Consider the following 20611-nt stretch of genomic DNA (forward strand, 5'->3'; position numbering starts at 1 on the left):
GGCCCCACCTATGTAGAGAGTTCCTCTCATCAATTACTTTTCCAAGCCTGGTCCAACAGAGGAGACAAAACTCTGACCCCAGGCCATACAATATATCTCCTTCCAAAACAGCGCTAGACTATAGGAGAATCTCACAGGCACACATACACGTGTAATCTGGCTAGTAGTCCTTGCCTTTGATGTTTAAAAACCTCAATGTGCTGATACTTTGTCAAAAGTTCTTTTTTTTTAACAGCGATAATATGACCAATGACTCCATTATTTTTCCCAAATTTGGGGTTCGCATTTTCCTGTTTGTCACATACGTTATCTCTTCCTGATGATGGTACAATTCCTTTTATGGCTAATAAGGTTGTGTTGTGTTTTGTTTTGTTTTAAGCAGGCTCCACGCCGGACACAGGGCTCAAACTCATGACCCTGAGAATAAGACCTGAGATCAAGAGTCAGATGCTCCACCAACTGAGCCACCACATGCCCCATAAATTATTATACATATATAATATATATATTATATATATAATTTTTATTTATTTATATTTTTGCATGAACTCATCTTTAGTATAATTAACTTATTGTGGGATGGCCATGTACTCTGAGTCGCTGAAGCATTTTACATACTGTGTACATTCTTCCTGAGCCCTAAGATAAAATCAATTATGTTATCTCCCTCAGTTAAGTCTCCCAAGACATAGCGTAGTATAAATCCACACCTCACTCTTGCATATATTATTGAGTAAGATCTTTAATTTCCCTTTGTACCTCCCAGCAGTTCCTAAACATGTCAAATTCTTCAGGCAGTCGGCAGAATTTTCTAGTCCCAGTTTTGTGGAAGGTACGTTCCTTTAAGCCTGCCAATTTTACTCTGGGCACTCTGTGATTTATCCTATCCCTTTTTGCATGGTCTTGAGACTGTGCTCCTGTTCCAGCTGAGGTCCTAAAACTGTATTCCTTAAAGGCCTTTACCCAGATCCACTTCCTCTGTGGCTGTGTCCTTTGGTTTGTACTCACTCTTCATTTCTGTAACACAGAGATATTTCTTTCCGTCTTTTGATCTTGACTATATATTTAAAATTATTTTTTATTCTATTTTATCCAATATTTTTGTGCATTTGGAAAGGGTGCCACCCAACTGATTTCTATCTTCCACAGTATCTGGAAATCAATCACTGAGATAAAGATCTTTCAAGATCTGAAAGTAGTAACAGTCTTTCTTTTTCATTAAAAAAAAAAAAAAAGATTTTACTTATTCATGAGAGACAAAGAGAGAGGCAGAGACATAGGCAGAGGGAGAAGCAGGCTTCCTGCTGGAAGACTAATGCGGGACCTGATCCCAGGACCCCAGGATCATGACCCGAGCCAAAGGCAGAGTCTTAATTACTGAGCCACCCAGGTGTCCCCACTTAGTCTTTCTTAAAACATAAATGTGAGTATCCCCAAATCTAATTTTTAATCACAAAACAAAAAGCATGAAGAACATTTAAAGCAAAGGAACAGAGGAATAAATATAAACTGAAGCAACCAATGACTTCTTGCCTAGATTATAGTGCAAGATAGAATATGAAATCATTTGTGAATGGTAAAAATGCACTTAGCAAAATGGAAAAATTTATTTAGCACCATTTTAGGTGTCAGTCTCTGCATTAATCCCACTAAACTCAGAATATTTAAATAACTTGATAAATGTCATAGGTCCAATAGATATTTGTGCTGAAATTCATCACCAGGCATAACTAGTTGTTTATTCTCAAGCTTAGGAGTCCACAGATGTATTCGGAGAACTCAACAACATATAAGTTATAAAAACAGACTGTAATAATAATTCACAACTAAAACCCATTTTCAAGGAATCCACCTTTTCTTAAGTCAATGTTTCTGTAACTGGGATCTGAGGAGCCTTGCTAGTGGAAGAAAATGTCCTCAGATATGCTCAGGGGGAAGGACAGAAATATCTTTTCCCTTAAAATGAGTCTGTATTCATTCAAGTTTTCCAAGAACACCGGTTTGAATTTTATGGACTTTTTATTTTATGTTCCCTGAGATTTTTTTTTAAAGCCTAATATTGTTGGTGCTGCAGTAGGTTGAAATGGATTTTCTCTCATCTCTTTTTGGATAGGAAGGGAGATCAGTGTCCCCAGACACTGGCCGGCTTATTTACAGAAACTCTCAGGAAGGTCCTCTGCTTGGTCCATCTCTGGGACTGGGGAACTGGGGAGAGCAGCCTCTGGGAGAGACACCTCAGCTGCCTCTCCATGGCTGACCTTGCCCTGCAAAATGTGCCATCTTTGTGCTGTCCTCCTTCCACTGAGATCCAGCATATAGATTTCTTGAGGCTCAGACACCAGGCCAAATTTGTCAATCCTTAAGTATTTAATCTAATCTTTTATCTAAACTAAATTTTTCCTTTCCTGTCTTTCTGTCTGTCTGGTTTCCTTTTCATGTTGTTGCCATTAGTACAACAACTTGCCGCTCCACCCACTTTTTTTTAAACCGTGAAGATATTGATAAGATTGAGAGGAAGTGTTTAAAAGGAAGTAACTAAGATAACTGAGGGTGTGGACTTATTTATGTGGGAAAACTAAGCTGGGAAGGAGTCCTGTCACTATGTAATAGTCTCAAAATTCCTCTGCCCTGGGGATGGGAAGGGGCTTAAGTAAGTTTCAAAAGCAATTTTATTTTTTGAGTTAATTTTTGAGGATTCATAGACTTTTTAGACAGAGATCAAATATCTGTGATTTTCAAAATGCTATGACTTACATTTGTAATCCTTTTGTTTCTTTCTGTTCGTTCTTTTTCAAAAACATGAGTTTTTCTGAAACATGGAAGAAATGGGCCATTTTGTGATCACTGGGACACTTGCGTCTGCCAGTAAGTTTATGATAATGAACATCTGTGTAAACTGTGGCCAGGAATGACAGACACACACAGGTCTGAAGACCTCCTAGCCCACAGTTTTGGTCTGTGGGCCAATTGGACTGAAGCCTCTCTAACTCTTTTGGAGTAAATAGAGAAAACATGGCACTAAACCCAGATCCCACTGGCTTATCCAAAAGATAATCAAAGTAACTCTTCAATATAAGACTCAGAGCTTACAAAATGTCCAAATACAAAGTCATTTAATTACCACAAAGATTATGTCATGCAGACTCTCATATGTCAGGTGGACTCTCATCTAAAAATAGAAAACTGAAACTTCAGGAGATACGTGCCTTAGGTCACTATAGAATTATGTAGCAAAACTGAAACCAAACACAGGTCTTCTAAATCCAAATTTAACTTTTAATGGCACAGAAAAAGGAAAATGCTAAATTTACTCTTATTAGAAAGCTAAGCTGCTGAAGATCATTGTGGACTATATGCACTGCACAAAGATTCTCCATTGAGGAGACAAGTCTGGTTGAAATTGTACTCCATCCTCTCTTGTCTATTCCCTATGCCTCATATTGGCATAGGGGACTGCATCTATTGGAGAAAAGGATGACTGTTTATTCTCAAAATATGTCCTCTGCTCTCCCAGCCATGTGCCCAGAGATGTCTTTTTCCTGAAGGGGTTGTATTTTTTCTCATCAGAAGGGCCATGTAGACTAGAATATACCCTGGTTAGAATTCTTTTAAAAAGTCCCAGCTGAGTGGAAACTTTGAGTGGAGGTAGAGCAGCTGATACATGGCCTATGCCAATTTGTCAGAATGATATGATTGTTCTACAGATTGAACTTAATGGAACAAATTCAATGCTTTTTGTTTTGTTTTGTTTTAAGTGAAGGAACATTTCTTGAGGCTAAAGCTCTAGACAAGGGAACCCAGATAATGGCTCTCTCATCACCTCATTTTGCCCTTCTCTTTAGTCCATGAAGCTTCTTGGCTCTGAATTTTTCCACTAGTGAGGGATACTTAAGTGGGACTTTTTACTCCCTTCTTGGTAACCCAAGATCAATATTGACCTGTATACCAGGATCTACTTTCCCAAATTATTAATTACATAACAAATCCATATAAAAGATCTGATGTAGGGGATCCCTGGGTGGCTCAGGGGTTTGGCGCCTGCCTTTGGCCCAGGGTGCCATTCTGGAGTCCCGGGATCGAGTCCCATATCAGGTTCCTGGCATGGAGCCTGCTTCTCCCTCCTTCTGTGTCTCTGCCTCTCCCTCTCTCTCTATGTCTATCATAAATAAATAAATAATAAATAAATAAATAAATAAATAAATAAATCTTTAAAAAAAAAAAAAGATCTGATGTAATAATCCAGTAACATGTTATCATTCCCACAGTTGAATCCTTTTGGATAGTGCCAATTTCGAAGTGCCAATTCTTAAAAGTTAGGACTTAATGTAAGAAAATGAATCTCTGGTATAGGAAATATAAGTATTATTTTATGTGGGTGCAGTAGGCAGCTTCTAAAATAACTCTCAATGATCCCTATCTCTGGTATTCTCACCATAGTGGATGGGACCTACTGAGTTAGCTTATAAAAGACTGTGACTTTTCCTCTCTGGCTCAGCTTGGGTGCTTGTCCTGATGGAAAGGACCATTTGCCAATGAACAGAGGGCTGCCTCTGGCCAATAGTGAAGAATTGAAACCCTCAGTCCAACATTCTGCACAGAACTGAATCCAACTGATACCTTTTGAGTGACCTTGGAAGCTGATCCTTGCCCCATCAAGCCTTGAGATCAACTACAAATTTGTCCAAGGACTTGGCTGCAGCTTTTTGAAGAACTATAAAGCAGAGGACTCAGCTAAGCCATGCCCGGATTTTTGACCAAAAAATTGTGAGATAAATACATGTTGCTGCTAAGTTTTAGAGTAATTTGTTATGTAACAATAGATAACTAATCCAGTGGGTGCATAGGGAATATTTTGATAAGTGGAATTTTTCTGACATCCTATCATTTAGAAAGAAACTACCTGGGGGACAGGCAGTCTCCATTCAAATTATGAAATTTCCGATAGCTCTCCTGAGGTATATTTGAAATTGGAATTTAAACTATGGGCAGATTCTCAGTGATTTTATCAATATTAGTTGAAATAAGAGTGTTACTTTAGAATTCTATGTGAGAGTATAGATTATGCCTCAGCGTAGAGAGAACAAAAAAAAACTAATCATGTGTTAATGGAAAGATCACTTAGCCTTTTAAAAGCTTCAGTTCTCTTATGTTACAAAAGGGAGCAATTGGACTAGAAGATCCTAAGGCCCCTTCTAGGTTTAAATTCTATGGACGAATCTTAACTGCTTCTACAGTCACTGCCTCTACCCTCCCGAAAGAAAGAAAGAAAGAAAGAAAGAAAGAAAGAAAGAAAGAAAGAAAAATAGCTTTACATCAAAGACCTAATTTTCTGTTCAATATTTCCCTATGGATCTTTTATTACCCTTGGGAATTCTGAGGCTTCCCTGGAATAACTGAATACAAATATAAAAATCCATAAATTAGATAAATGAGATACTAGATGGTCAGAACCAGATCATTCTAGGGAGAGGGTTACTTCTAACAAGACCTGGAAAAAAATTCCACCCAAACAGGAGGAAATTGTTGTGCCCTTAGAGCCAAAAATGCTTAGCATGAATGCTTAAGAAAGAGTTCTTAAGAAGCATGAATCATAAAACGTACACAGAATAGATAAATTAGACTATTAAAATAAAAAAAATTGTTAAATCTTTGAAAGATACTACTTGTAAGTGAAAAAGTAAGCTACAGAATGGGCAGGAGATAATATTCACAGTATATATCTCTGATAAAAGACCGATAGTATATAGAGAGAAGCCTTACAATTCAGTCATTAGGAGACTAACAACCCAAGAAGATTAGTAAAAGATGAACACTTCTCAAAAGAAGATATATTAATGGCATATAAGCACTTGAAAAGATGCTTAACAATGTGTAGTCACTGGGGAAATCCATATGTTAGCCACATGAAATGTCATTTCACACTCATTAGAATGTCTAAAATTAAAAAGACTAAGGGACGTCTTGGTGGCTTAGTCAGTTAAATGTCCAACTCTTGGTTTCTGTGGAGGTCATGATCTCAGAGTCGTGAGATCGAGTCTGACCTCTGGCTCTGCGCTGGGCATGGAGGCTGCTTATGATTCTTGCTCTCCCTCTGCACCCTGCTTGTGCTCACTCTCTTTTTCTACAATAAATAAATAAATCTTTAAAAATAATTAAATTAAATTGAAAAGACTAAGAATATACCAAGTGATGATAAAGATTTGAAGCAGATGAAACTCACACATAGAGTATGAGAATATAACATTCTATGGACACTTTGGGAATCTTTGGCAGATTTTCAAAAAGAAAAACATCTATTCACCCCATGAACCAGCAGCCTCACTTTCAAGTAGTTAACCAAGAAATATAAAAATGCAATCTCACTTTTAGGCAGTTAACCAAAAAAACAAAACAACAACAACAAAAAAACCCTACACAAAGCTTTATTTTCAATAGTCAAGAGCTACACATGACTCAAAAGTGATCATCAACAAGTGAGTGGATAAACAAAAGTAGTATATCCACAGGATAGAATACTACTAAGCCATAGACAAAAAAAAAAAAAAAAAAAGAGAGAGAGAGAGAGAGGGAGAAAAGTAAAGACATACACAAAATTAGGTGAATCTAAAATCTTTAAGTTGAAAGAAGTCAGGAACAAAAATGTACACATTACATGGTTTCCTGAATATAAAATACTGAAAATTCAAGCTAAAGTGACAAAAAGCAAATCAGTGGTTGCTCAGGTCCAGAGGCTATAAAAGGGATGGATGGCAACGGGACATGAAAAAACATTTTGGGTCATGGATACAAATATTTTGTAGTGTGATTATAGTGTGTGTATCTGTCAAAGCTCTTTAAATTATACATTTTAAATGGTTGTCATTTATTACATGTAAATTATACTTCAATAAACTTTATTTAAAAATGGCCTAAAGGTAGAAAAAGAAGGAAAAATAATCATAAGCTGAAAGGTCAGTGATTGAGTGGGATTTCAAATGAAAGTCCACACTCAACAAGTAGTAAGATTGAAATGGATTTGATTTTGACCTTTGGATAATGCTACTCAACTTCTAGACTTAAGACAGAGGCTTTTCTTTACGTCTCAAATGTCTTTACGTCTAACCATATTCCACAGGTCTGGGTTACTTACTCTACTTTTTTTTACTGAGAAACTTTCTTCATAAGAGCCTACTCCTGAGGGGCTTCAGACTGTTTCAGATCTGTAAATGGTGGTAGTCTTGGGTTTATTCTTTCTCACATCAACATGAGAGACATAATAAAGCCATCAGGAAAGACAGGTAATTTTCCAAGCACTTATGAACTTTATGTTTGAGACAGGAAGAAAAATAGCAACCTATCATAAAAGGGAGAGTAAAGAAAGCAAGATATTAATATCATCTCAGAGAAGAAGTCTTTTGAAACTTCTCTGGAGTTCTGGATCAATAAGTGTATAGCACTTACCATTGGCCAGGCAGAGTGTTGGGCTCTGAATCTGGAGATGATCTAGACATACTTTATGAGCTAACAGAAGTCTTGTTTGCATCTTTATTACATGAAGAAACATCAGTTTGTCTTTCAAGAATTCAATTCATATAAAACACCACAACAATGGAATATTTTGAACAGAATCAACCCTTAAACCTTAGTGTGTGTGGAAGGGGGAAGGGGGACAAAGGGAAAGAGCCTCGTGCATGTTTTATTTATTTATTTATTTATTTATTTATTTATTTATTTATTATTTTTAAAGATTTTGTTTATCCATTCATGAGAGACACAGAGAGAGAGAGAGAGAGAGAGAGAGAGAGAAAGAAGCAGAGACAAAGGCAGAGGGAGAAGCAGGCCCTATGCAGGGATCCCAACGTGGGACTCGATCCCGGGTCTCCAGGATCAGGCCCTGTGCTGAAGGCTGCACTAAACCACTGAGTCACCCGGGCTGTCCCTTGTGCATGTTTTAGTATGGGTTTCTGCTTCATCATTTCACTGCCCTTCTCCCATCTAACATGTCTGGCTTCTTGAAAAATCTGCCTGATTTAAAACCTGGTTCTATGTGAATGGTATTTAGACAGGAATAGCCCGTTTCAAAATAACAGCTTTTGTACAAATAGAGCAATAGGGACAGGTAATATTTTATCACTGTTTCTGGTTCACACTCAGTTCATAAAACTACTTGCTGGGAAAGCCAGCTTCTTAAGTCACTGGGATTCAATAGTACTACTCAAGGCGATCTTGAAAGAGTAGGGTTGAATTAATTAAGCAATGGAAAACCTTGCTGGGAATAATGGGGTTCCTATGTGTGTTTGGACAGCTTTGATAGGCAGCCCTTACCAGAGAACAGGAGCTCCAATGTAATCCAAGAGGTGCTGGGAGTCCTGGCCATACAGAGCAAGAATGATCATTGCTTTACTGACCTGGAACTTTGTAATGTTTAATCAGCCAGTGGTTTAATGAGTTTTTAGGACTGAATTAGAGGCTTTTGCAGATCACAAAAGAATTATAAGATATGGTTCTATTAATGGTCTTATGTGATTATTAAAATAGGCAGGAAATATAAGCATTTTAAATCATAAATATGAATGTAAGGGCCTTCTTAGTTGCCCAGTGAGTGTTAAGACTGCTAAAGTGTTCTGAGAGCTGAGTGAAAGTTGCGATCCTTTAGCTCTTCTTCTTAGGCTAGGAATACAACGATCAAACTCTACTAGAGGTTTGGGGGCCACTAGGAGGTATTTTTTTAGGAGGTATTTTTTTTCACCCTCTTTCCTTTAGACAAAACAAGTCTCCCCAGACCTATAACATATTTATCTCCAAGTCACAAGAGTTCCCTGGTTAGTTGTTAAAAGTGCTGTCAAAACTGATCGTTCCTCCAACTAAAGAAAGTAAAATGTAGAATATTTTGCAAAAATAGACGCAGTGTGAAGCTGATCTCTTGCGAAAGAAAATACTTAATGGGTAGTTAGTGGATTTGTCAGGTGCGTTTATGACATTTGTAAATAATTTTGACTCATGATACACATGACACTTGAAAGTTTCAGGACTTTTATGATAATATTCTCTTCAACATTCTTGCCATTATATTATCCCTTGCTGTATCTCAGAAAATCTAGATTTTGAGAATGTGAGAAGTGTTTTTCTTCAGAAACCCCAGGATCACTTGTAGCCTTTTATGTTAGGCTTCTCAGAGGTAGAGCTTATACTGTTTCTCTCTTTTCTTCCCCTCCTGAGTTCAGGTGGCCATACTTCATAAAGGAAGGATCCCCTCAACTGGCCTTTCCAGGACCTTTAAAAACCACTCACTATGCTTCTTTATGTCTCTCTGTGCAGTGAATTTTTGTATCAGAATGTTTCCTTAAAAAGAACATTTTTATTACCCTATCATCTTTTAAAAACCATCCCTTTGGGGCACCTAGGTGACTCGGTCGTTAAACATCAGACTCTGATTTCAGCTCAGGTCATGATCTCAGGGTCTTTGATCGAGCCTCATGTGGGCCCTATGTGGGACATAGAGAGCCTGCTTAAGATTCTCTTTCTCCTTCACCCTCTGCCTCTCCCCTGCCATGCACATCTCTCAAAACAAAACAAAACAAAACATCCCTTTGAAATCCATGCCATTGGACTATACTCCCTCTCCTTCTTTCCCATGTCCAAGGGTATTTGTCAATGTCTTTATTTCTTAATACTTTGGTTACCCCATGTGACTCAGTCTCCACATGGAGGAGAGCTTTTGTCAGACGATTCCAGTCACACTTGGGTGTGTGACTACTCCACAGCAAAACCTTAAGTACAGCTTCTTCGTTTACCTGTCCCATGACTAACTTTCTATGAGGATATTTGGGGGTCAGTACCACCATGGCAGGGAACACCAGGCCCACGGTGCCACAGTACGGACTGCCTCTCGAAGAACAAATAGCCAGGGGAGGTAGTGGCCAGAGGAGAAGCTTAGATGGGGTTGGCACATATACCATCGAGTGCTCCTAACCCTGACCACAGGCTCTATATCTGCCATTCCTGGAGGAAGTAATAGTCGGGGAGACTGCAGCCAACCACAGAGGACATAGCCCTTCTAAAGTTGCATCCGGGGACACCTGGGTGGCTCAGCAGTTGAGCGTATGCCTTCGGCTCAGGGCATGGTCCCAGCGTCCCTGGATCGAGTCCCACATCGGTCTCACTGCCTGGAGCCTACCTCTCCCTCTGCCTGTGTTTCTGCCTCTCTCTCTCTCTCTCTTTCTCTCTTTCTCTTGTCTCTCATGAAGAAATAAAAAAGTATCTTAAAAATAAAAAAAAAAAAGGTGCATTTTTAAGTGCAGTTTCAAATTCCTGATATTTAACAACTTGACTAAAGGGATGAGCTCATAATTGAAAATGCAAAAAGTCTCTAGGGGGAAGACCCTTCCAAAATTTTAGAGTATTGCAAACCATCCAATATTTTGCTCAGAAAACAGTGGAGCTGACATGGACTGTAAGGTAACAGCCGTAAGTGAGTAGGACATTGTCTAAAGAAAAAATCTTCACATAGTTTGGCAAAAGCTGCATCTTTGCAAAGGTCATAGAAGGGTGTTATTCAATTTATTTACATACATTCTGTACATAATATAGTCTCTGCTGGGTAGTTGGTGAAAAATTAAGTGATCATACAAACCTGCATCGTTTTGAACGGTTACGGGAGGACAAGAAAAAACCTGGATCTTAGTCTGTGCTGCCTCCACGTATTAACAGGAGGATGAGAACTGCTCTATTTTGAGAATAGGATCATAAAACCCCATCTTGGGCTCATAAAACCTTCCAATCCTACCTTGCAAGTTGGAGCAGCTTTTAGTATTAAACAGAGAAATTATTAGCTACGTCATTAAAAGCTTATAAACACCGAATTTCAACAAATCTAAGAAGCCACAGTACAACATCCCATAATTTTATGTACCCCTAAGAAAGAACAAAACCGGACAGTTAAACTGGGTTGTATCGTCACTGTTTGATGTATTCTGACTCCAGATATGACCTAATGACGCCTTAAAGACCAGGTCAACCGCCACCGACTACCTCAGCACTGCCTTCCAGGCCTGCAGGAGCCCAGTGTTCTTCTTGCCCAAAGAGAAAAAAGAAGGAAAAAAAAACAAAAAAATTCCTTTCCTTCTGCCCATCTGCTGGGCCAACCATAGCAGCTTTTCCCGTGACCAAGCACCCTATCCCAAACCCCTTCCGGCTTTGGCAGCCAGTGGATCAGGATTCAGGGGAGGGAGACGGAGGCCCTCAAACTGGAACTTTACTTGTCTTACCTTGGTGTCCCCTTATAAATTCAACTGCATAAAGGACCTGGTAGGCCAGCCAGCTATGTGCAAAAAAAAAAAAAAGGTGAAGGTGCACCTTCATCTAAAAAGCCCTCATTTCTTCCAAACCCCTTCACCCTCTCATTTCTCCACTTCTTTCTTTCTCCAGGAAAGCACCTATTGTCCATCAGTTCAGCAAACTTTTTTCAATACAGTAGTCCCCCCACACCCACCCACCCCTTATCTGTGGTTTCAGTTACCTGTGGTCAACCACTGTCTGGAAGCAGATGATCCTCTTTCTGATGCTTTGTCAGGGCAGCAGTAGCCTCACTACGTCTTGATGCCTATGTCATTTCCTTCACTTCATCTCACCAGGTAGGCATTTCATCATCTCACATCATCACAGGAAGGGGGAGTATAATATAGGAAGATATTTTGAGAGAGAGAGAGAGAGAGATCACATTCATATAACTCTTATTACAGTAGATTGTTATAATTGTTCTATTTTATTATCAGTTATTGTTGATCTCTTACTATGCATTATTTATAAGTTAAACTTTATCATAGGTGTGTGTATATTAAGAAAAACATAGTATATATAGGGTTTAGTACTGTCAGTGGTTACTGATACCCACTAGAGGTCTTGGTGTATACTCCCACAGATGAAGGGGGGCTACTGTGCTCCAATTTCCTTAGTCGTCAGGCTTGGTCACTTATGTTTAGTTTAAGGGTGGATTTTTGTGAGTATAACCTTGCAATTTCAGTCTGCTGTGTATGAAGGAAATGTCTGAGTGAGAGGACTTTGACATACATTTGCTGAGACTATTCTTGACAGTAATAATAATAATAATACAGATTCCCATATTTTTCTGTTAAATGACCCTCTAACTCTGGTGGCTTTACACTTTTATGCCATGGACCTCTTTGGCAGGCTGGTGGAAACTACAAGTGTATTCTCAGAATAAATTGCTAAATTCCCCAAATGAAAGACCTAGGACTACAAGATGAAACAGGGCAGCCCAGGTGGCTCAACAGTTTAGCAATACCTTCAGCCCAGGGTGTGATCCTGGAGACCCAGAATTGAGTCCCATGTCAGGCTCCTTGCTTGGAGCCTGCTTCTCCCTCTGCCTGTGTCTCTGCCTCTCTCTCTCTCTCTCTCTCTCTGTCTCTCTCTCTCTGTCTCTCATGAATAAATAAATAAAATCTTTAAAAAGAAAAAAGATGAAACAAGTCACACTGAAACGCAATTATCAAAACATTAAAAATGTACATTTGTGATACGGTAAAAGAGGTCATGTGAGGTCAAATAATTCCTAAGTGTATTTCAAAAGATCTGAAACACTATGTTAATAATAACAATGATGGCAATAATATTAATCGCAGCAGCAGCAACAACAAACCATTGCTGACAGTATGATGGTTTGTTGCCTGCATTCAAGCGCATGAAACCTCCTAATCCTCTCCATGGACTTCCATTCCCCCCGACCCCCATACTAGTTACACATGCCGAGGACCTAGGTTAGGGGCCACCACACTAACTAGGGCTAAACTTGACTCTTCAAATCTGTATCAGATCAAAATGACAAAAGTGTAGAAATTAAGAGAGAAACATCACAGACCTACAGACTGAACGAACTAGCAGTCACTTGGTGGTTGTGTCCAATGAAACAATGTTGAGAATTTAATCTACGTTTTTCTCCCCTCCAAACAGAAAACATGGCAAGTGAATGGTGAAAGGCGATAGCTGCCACTGACATGTTCTGTAAGGAATTCAGATCAGAAATGGGCGTCTTATTAATGTTAGTAGCCCAGATACATCTCATGTTCAGAAAAATATTCATTTGGAACTAATATGCTCTGTGTTTTGGATGATGACCACACTACCTGGAGCTCAGTTACAGTTTGACAAATGTTCATTGAATGTCAGAAATCTAATAATGAAACTTATGAATAAGGCAAATGAAGAAGGAAAGTAGTGAACAAATAGCTTTATGAGAAAAAGAATAAAATCTGACTTCATTTGATTCCCTCTAGCCATCTCATTATTCAAGAGCTTGAAAAGAAGAGGAGTAAAAAGCAGTGTAGATGTCCACCAGACTACAAAATTCCCTACTGTTATAATCAGAGGAATTTTTAAAGATCTCTAAAGACAGTTATATTTTCTTTTTTTCAAAAGATTTTATTGATTTACTCATGAGAGACACACACACACAGAGAGGTAGAGACATAGGCAGAGGGAGAAGCAGACTTCCTGCGGGGAGCCTGATGTGGGACTCGATCCCAGGAGCCCCAGATCACGACCTAAACCGCAGGCAGACGCAACCACCGAGCCATCCAGGTGCCCGACAATTATACTTTCAATACCCTAAAAACAAGATGGAAAAGTATGTGCTTTCATGTAGAATTTGTCATAAGAGGACTATTACAAAGTTTTGTTTAAAAACTGGTTATGAGGGACGTCTGGGTCACTCGACGGTTGAGCGTCTGCCTTTGGCCCAGGGTGTGATCCTGAAGTCCAGGGGTCGGGTCCCACATCAGGCTCCCTGCTCAGCAGAGGGAGCCTGCCCCCATTTTCTGCCTGCCCCTCCACCTGCTTGTTCTCTGTCTCTTTGTCAAACAAATAAATTAATTTAAAAAAAACTGGTTATGATATTTCAAATAACTGGAGACTATCCAGAGAACCTTTTAGCTAATCTTTTAGCTCATGAAAAGATTTTTGAAGTAAATCCATGCTAAGAAACTTCCATCTGATTGGCAACAGGTAAAGTACTTTTATATTTATTTCTATCTCAAGGAAAAAAGAAGAATATTTCAAAGTCAGATATTTATTCCCATTGAAATCTGAAGGTGACATACAATTACTTGATTCCAAAATGATCTGCTATATAAAAGTACTTCTGATATTTTATCTTCTGAAAGGTTACACCCATGAAATGCTGCCATCATTTGTAAGTGCCACAAAGCAGGGAATATAAATACCTTTCATTTCTACATTAAAGATACTGCTTTAATGGAAATAAAATGGGATGACTTATCAATAGCCACCTCCCGTTTGGTAACAAGTTACTAAAGACTGTTCCTCAGTCCTCAAATCCAAAATCCTTCCCATGCAGTACTTGCATTTGGTCAAAAAATTTTTAAAAATTAAAAATCATCAATCAAAAGAAAGTTGTCTGTTTCTTGACATATCATACCCGTATCTATTCACTTATTAAAGAATTTTTTCTGGGAATCCCTGGGTGGCTCAGTGGTTTCGTGCCTGCCTTCAGCCCAGGGCATGATCCTGGAGTCCTGAGATCGAGTCCCACGTCAGGCTCCTTGCTTGGAACCTGCTGCTCCCTCTGCCTGTGTCTCAGCCTCTCTCTCTCTCTCTCTCTGTGTGTGTCTTTCATGAGTAAATAAATAAAATCTCTAAAAAAGTAAAAGAACTTTTTCTTACCACTCTAATAGAAAAATGCCCATCATTACAGACATTTCTCTTACCATTTTCACAAATCAAGATGAAGACACTTCACTTTTACTAGCATAGACCTTTCAAGAAAAATACAGTGTAAATAAGAAAGAAAGCACCTGAGTAATATTTTGCTTGTAAAAATTGTTCTGTATTAGTCGCTAGTAAAATGAGAAGTTCTACAATAGTAAAAAAAAAAAAAATTACTAATTTGTAGATGTAGGGTAAGTTGTCATTCTTTTCTCAAAGTAATCATTTTATAATTCAATAAAAACTCTATGCTTTAATAATACCCTCTGTGACGGAAGGCATCGTGTAGGCTTGCTAGCCTGATGGGAATTCATAACTCAGAAAATCAAACTGCTTACTTTACTGATTCGCTGTCACTAAGGTTAATGTGTTTCCATTAGAAAACCTCCCAGTTAGAGAGCAATGTGACCTGTACACAACACAGAAATGTCTTCATTGGTTTCTGCTGCAGTGTTAGAGGCATTTGTTATGGGTCATTCTGGAGACCTTCAGGGCAGCATCACACATGGCCCCTCAATTCTAATCTCTAAACTAGACTATATTGTCCTGCAATATGATTTTGAGCATTAGTATAGATTTGACAATATCGAATGGTTTGCCTTTCTTTCTGAAAGTACCTGAAGCATTACAAGGAAGAAGATATGCATAGGCTATGATTATAAATAGAAATCTATGTGTAGTATTTCCAATTACTGTAAAGAGTGTTAAAAAATGTTTTCTAGAATACAGAGGGAAGCATCATAAGATTGCAGTTTGTAATCTGTCAACAAATACTATAAATCTTAACTGTTAGTGGCAGAAATATCTGTCTATTTTACTTACACTATTTGTTTTTCTTTGAAAACATGGTGTGTGCAAAAAGTATCTGGCTTGGGTTTTGCAGAGTGGAAAAACATAAATGAAACTAGAGAAAGAGCCTGTGGTGATGAATGTTGCAGTGTGTAAATTAAATTCCTAATGACATAAGTTGGTGAGTTTTTTCCTTTTTCAACAAGTAGGCTTGCATGAGGTAAGCTTGATTCCTGTGGAGACTTAGCACATTCAGCAGTTTGTTCATTAGATTTTACCTCCTAATATCTGAGTGGAGATGAGCACTTGGATGTGGGTTTCTCTTATGTAAATGTCTAGGTAAAGTTAGCTAATGCCAGCTTCTAATGAAACCTGGCTTCAGATGTGAAGGTGTTGTTCTTTTAATAGAAACATACCCTCATCTGGAGTTCTTGATAGACATTTCTCCTAATTTTATTGTGTAAATAACCACACCTTTTCGTTTTTGATTCTTGGTTTTTTCTAACAAAGATATTTAGCTCCTCTACTTTTCTCTTTTTGGATCATGCTCTGAGTAATAGTTCTCTGAGCATCAAGGATAATTGGAATAACTCATGTTGCAGTTTTTCTTGGGGGACTTGGCCCTCTCCATAGTATATTTAATAGGCAACTGTGTTTTCAGGTCTAAAGTAAATTCAAATCATCAAAGGATAAGATGACCTACTGAATGATTTTACTCTTGAATCTTTGATATGCCTTCTTAAGGACTTGGAAGTACCAAGTTTCAATTGTGCTATAACTTAAAAAAACTATCAATACTCTTCTAATTCTTCAAAATCCAGGTTGAAACATTTTATAAGAACTTTGTAAATGTCTATGAACTACATTATCCAATCCACTTTTTTGTTTTATTTGGAGAAAATGAGGTCCTTGAAACATAAATTCTCTTGCACAAAATGCAAATACTCTCCTTATTGTCATTAAACACTCACAGAACCCCTTTCTGTTGATTTATTGAGATCAGTCAATAGCAGAGTTTGTGTTCAAAGTCTGATCACTCATAGACCTTATGATTCTTGCTTTCTGTTAATATGGTCTCAAATAGTCCCAGAACTCAGACAAGTTATTTGGCAAATGTGTCAGGAAAGAGGGCTAAATATTTTAGATGTTCTATGTGGATAGTATCACCATTGCCAGAATAAATATAGTAGGTATCTATTGATAGGTCAGCAAATAATTTTTGCTTCACTTACATAGCCTTATTTAGCATGCACATATTTACCGATATATACACTTTGCTATTCCAAAATTACTTGAAGCAGTTTATATTAAAAGTAATGATATAATAAGCTCTAATATATATAAAAATACAAAGCTTACTTAATTTTGCCTTCTTTCCACTAATAGAAAAAATTACGTTAACTATAGCAACTATATATAAAATTTATGTAAGCTTTTGCAGGCTAAGACAAAACAAAATTCACCATGTTGCTTGAATTTCATTGCATAATTCAAGAATGAATTAATGTTTCTTTAAATGGCACTATGAGCTCAATTGTTTTTTTTAATAAGCTGTAGGCAGAAAAGCTTAATATATATGAAAATATGTTCATACATGAAATAGCCTTCTTTACCCTATTTTTTTTTACAACAATTTACAAAATTCACTTCATAAAGCCATTCCTAAGGACATCATTCTGAAAAGCACATACCTTGCTTGGATAAGTACCTACTTTTAGATACTATTTATATTTATGCTGCATGTGTCTACTTTTAGAATGACTTTGCAATCTACCACTGAAAACTTTTTACAGAAGTTGTAGTGATTTCAGAGGTCAAAGATAATTGAATTGACTGGGTATGTTACACACAGCATGCTTTTAAAAGTTTTTTTTTTATGATGCCACTTGAATATTTCACTTTCTGATGTCATTTCAAAATAGCATAAATGTCTATAAGATTATTATTCATGCTAGCATATATTTAATGTATACAAGTATGTGAATATGGCAATTTCATAAACAATAGATTCGCTCTAGAAACCTCATCATCCTGACCAGGCTAAAAGCACACACCCCCTCAGAGCTGGGGCAGGTATTCTTGTGATTTCATAGACAAGATGTGTGGAGCACCTTTTCTCAGAAAGCCTTCTTTATAACTACTTTTCGGCTAGATGGAATGCCAACATTCAATGATGTTTTGTAATTCTTATTCTTTGATATCCACTCTCTGATCAAATGATGTATTTTGCTATATTTCTTTTTTAATACCTAGATATCTTACTCTTATGTGAACCTCCTAAATTTCAGCCCACCTCAACTACGGAGTGAGCAGGATAGCATTCGTGCTTAAGTTATTCCGCATCTGTTGTTTCCTTTAGAGTCCCAACAGGTGACTCATAGATCCCTTAATTGTTCATATACACCAGACTCCACACTCAAGAGTGATCAAAATGGTACCTAAAGTCAAGTCAGCAATAAAATAAAACCCCCACGGTCTCTACTGGGTTGTAATAAAATGCCACGTATTAGTTTGTATTCTATTTTGTTATAGTGACTTCTTCTAACTGCAAACAATACTTGAACTAATATATTGGAAAGAAAAGGTTTGAGATATAACACAAAACTTTGTTAATAGCTATTAATACTTCCTTCTATTAGGCTATTGTACATTATAATAAAATAATTGATTATGCGGTCATCCTTTTAGTCTTGGCATATCTAAATATTTTCCATTATCACTAGAAACCATGTCCAAGTCTACTTTTATCAGCCATGATTCTAGGCAAGATCTCAATTATCTCCTAATGGTCTTTCTCATAAAAAAATATGTGTATAAAAAGTTAATTTGACAGCTAACTTGAAGAGGATTATCTGCAGGCCCAAGTAGATTTGGAATATAAAAATCCTGTTAAATGTTTCTGTTTCTAGTTAGTCTATATTATATATCAATGTAGTTTAATGGAACAGTCACTTTTTCTTTGTGGAATACAGACTTTGTTCTTTGTGAATATTAGGACTGAAGTGTTAGAAACATAAACCAGCATTCTCACTGGGCTGCTTTTGCTCAATTGTGACATTATTCTAAGATTTGCCAAAAAAAAAAAAAGTGTAGTAATCATAGGAAAATGGAAAATGTTTGTCTGGTTCCCAGCTATCTAGGGTAAATCTCAGGACGTCTGTGATACTGCATCTGTTATCAAAACATTTTTTTTTTCTGGACAGTCCTTAACTTCCAGCCAGACTGTACTCCTAATAAGGAGAGGCCCAATTATCCTGTATGGCTACCCATATAGCTATATTTCAGATTTGTCCCTGCCTCAAAGGCATCTGCTTAACTTGAAAGATTATTTTTCAGGAATTCTAAGGATATCATTTGAATGGTCACATAACTCATACTTCCACCCTCATAGGTAACTGTAATGGCAGGACTGCCATCTTGTTATAAGCCAACACATCACAATGTTTTCAGTTTTTATGCACTCAGTAAACTATGTGCTGCACAAATGAGGAAGGTTATTTTGAGTGGAGAAAGAAGTCATTCTGTTCAATCTTTCATTCAAAAACACTTCTTACACACTTTCTATAGGACAAGTTATATGCTAGGTACAGGGCATATAGTACCAGATAAAACAAATGTGATAATGTCCTTTGGAAAAATGTTGCTTTTCCAAAGGACTCTGAAGAATTCTACTTGAAACTAGGGTCTCCCTCTGATTTGCAAGTCCAATCAGAAACAGTTATCCTTACTCTCAATTTGGTTCTGGGTTCTCCTCTGCCCATTGCTCAGACTGAAATAGAATCCAGATGTTGTTTGGTGTTGTAAATTTTGAAGGGGAAATAAAGCTTAGTAGAGAATCCAGGAACATTTGTGCTGTACCATAGAATGCTCTGAAAGCTATTGTGACAAAATAAGACCTCTGTAGGATGCTGTTTAAAAGTTGCATCATCCTAGGTCCTGTATCCAGGGCAGGGCATGACCAGTTTAGCATGCTTTCAAGTAAGGGTTTTTAGAGCCAATTTTGCAGACACTCTAGCTCTGGCCAATGTCTCCTTTGTGCTTGTTATTTGGCTCTGGCCTATTGACTTCAGAATATCCTGAAATCCAGCTTCATGTATCTTCATTCACTGGAAAATTATTTATGACTCCCAATTCAATTGTTCCATTTGATTTGTGGACAAAATTTTAAAAAGGCCATCAGGAATTTGTTAAGATTTTTTTTTCTTTTTTTTTTGCAACTGGAAATACTGTAAATGCTGTGGGCATTTTATCTGTTAGAAAAGCATCAAGATTTGGTTGAGTTCATTCATATTCTCTAGCCTTCATTTGTTTTTGGTAACTGCTGCTTTACTATGAGCATGCACAATTTGACCAGACACTACCAATTTCCTGACACCATTTTATTTTATTTTATTTTATTTTATTTTATTTTATTTTATTTTATTTTATTTTTTTATTTTATTTTATTTTATTTTATTTTATTTTATTTTATTTTTATTTTTATTTTCTGACACCATTTTAATGAAGTGATTGCTGTGCTGGTTAAATGTTCAGGTAAATTACCTAAAAAATACAAAATCAAAGGAGTGATAAATAATTTCCAATGGCACTTTTTCAAACCTTTCAAAATGACATAAATTAAAAACACAAATGATAACAATATAGACTAAAGTAAGTATTTTTATGTAGAAATTTGAAATTGTCAGAAGGAAAAATTTAAACCAGATCTTAAAATTAAGGATCAAATAATAATAAAGATTGATAGGTAATAACATTCTTTAGGAAAAATTCTTTTTAAAATGTGAACAAGAAAACTAAAAGAAAGAAAATAAATATAAGAGGGATCAGTATTAATGAAATCCAGCTACATCCATAGTGAATTTGTAAGCTGTGTATGATCAAAATCCATCATTGTTCAGAGCTGGAATAAAGGAAAGGAACCAAAATGAAGACATTGGTTTTCTTCCTGAAGCAATCACATGATTACACCATTCTGGAAAAAATGAGTAAAAAGGGAAAAAAAAAATCAATTTTGAGTGAATGTGTTGAGGGTAGGGGAAGACACCAGGTCACTAAAGCTAATTGAGAGTATGAGCAGTACTTCAGGAAAAAAATGTCCTCAAAT

The 20611-nt window shown here is 37.1% G+C and overlaps 1 long non-coding RNA gene across 2 annotated transcripts; it reads right to left on the bottom strand.

The window, feature by feature from the left end:
* Positions 1-724: 724 nt before the first annotated feature.
* LOC112678583 (uncharacterized) lies at positions 725-19359 on the bottom strand. 2 transcript variants are annotated; one of them, XR_007406986.1, is made up of 5 exons: positions 19236-19359; positions 14721-14768; positions 11498-11628; positions 11247-11299; positions 725-1017 (listed from the first exon to the last, which is right to left on the bottom strand). It is a non-coding gene; the product is annotated as an uncharacterized LOC112678583 (long non-coding RNA). The 2 variants fall into 2 exon arrangements; XR_007406985.1 differs by lacking the exon at positions 11247-11299.
* Positions 19360-20611: the final 1252 nt, after the last annotated feature.

The sequence above is a fragment of the Canis lupus genome, chromosome 29 (genome assembly GCF_003254725.2).
Source record: "Canis lupus dingo isolate Sandy chromosome 29, ASM325472v2, whole genome shotgun sequence".
Lineage (NCBI taxonomy): Eukaryota > Metazoa > Chordata > Mammalia > Carnivora > Canidae > Canis > Canis lupus.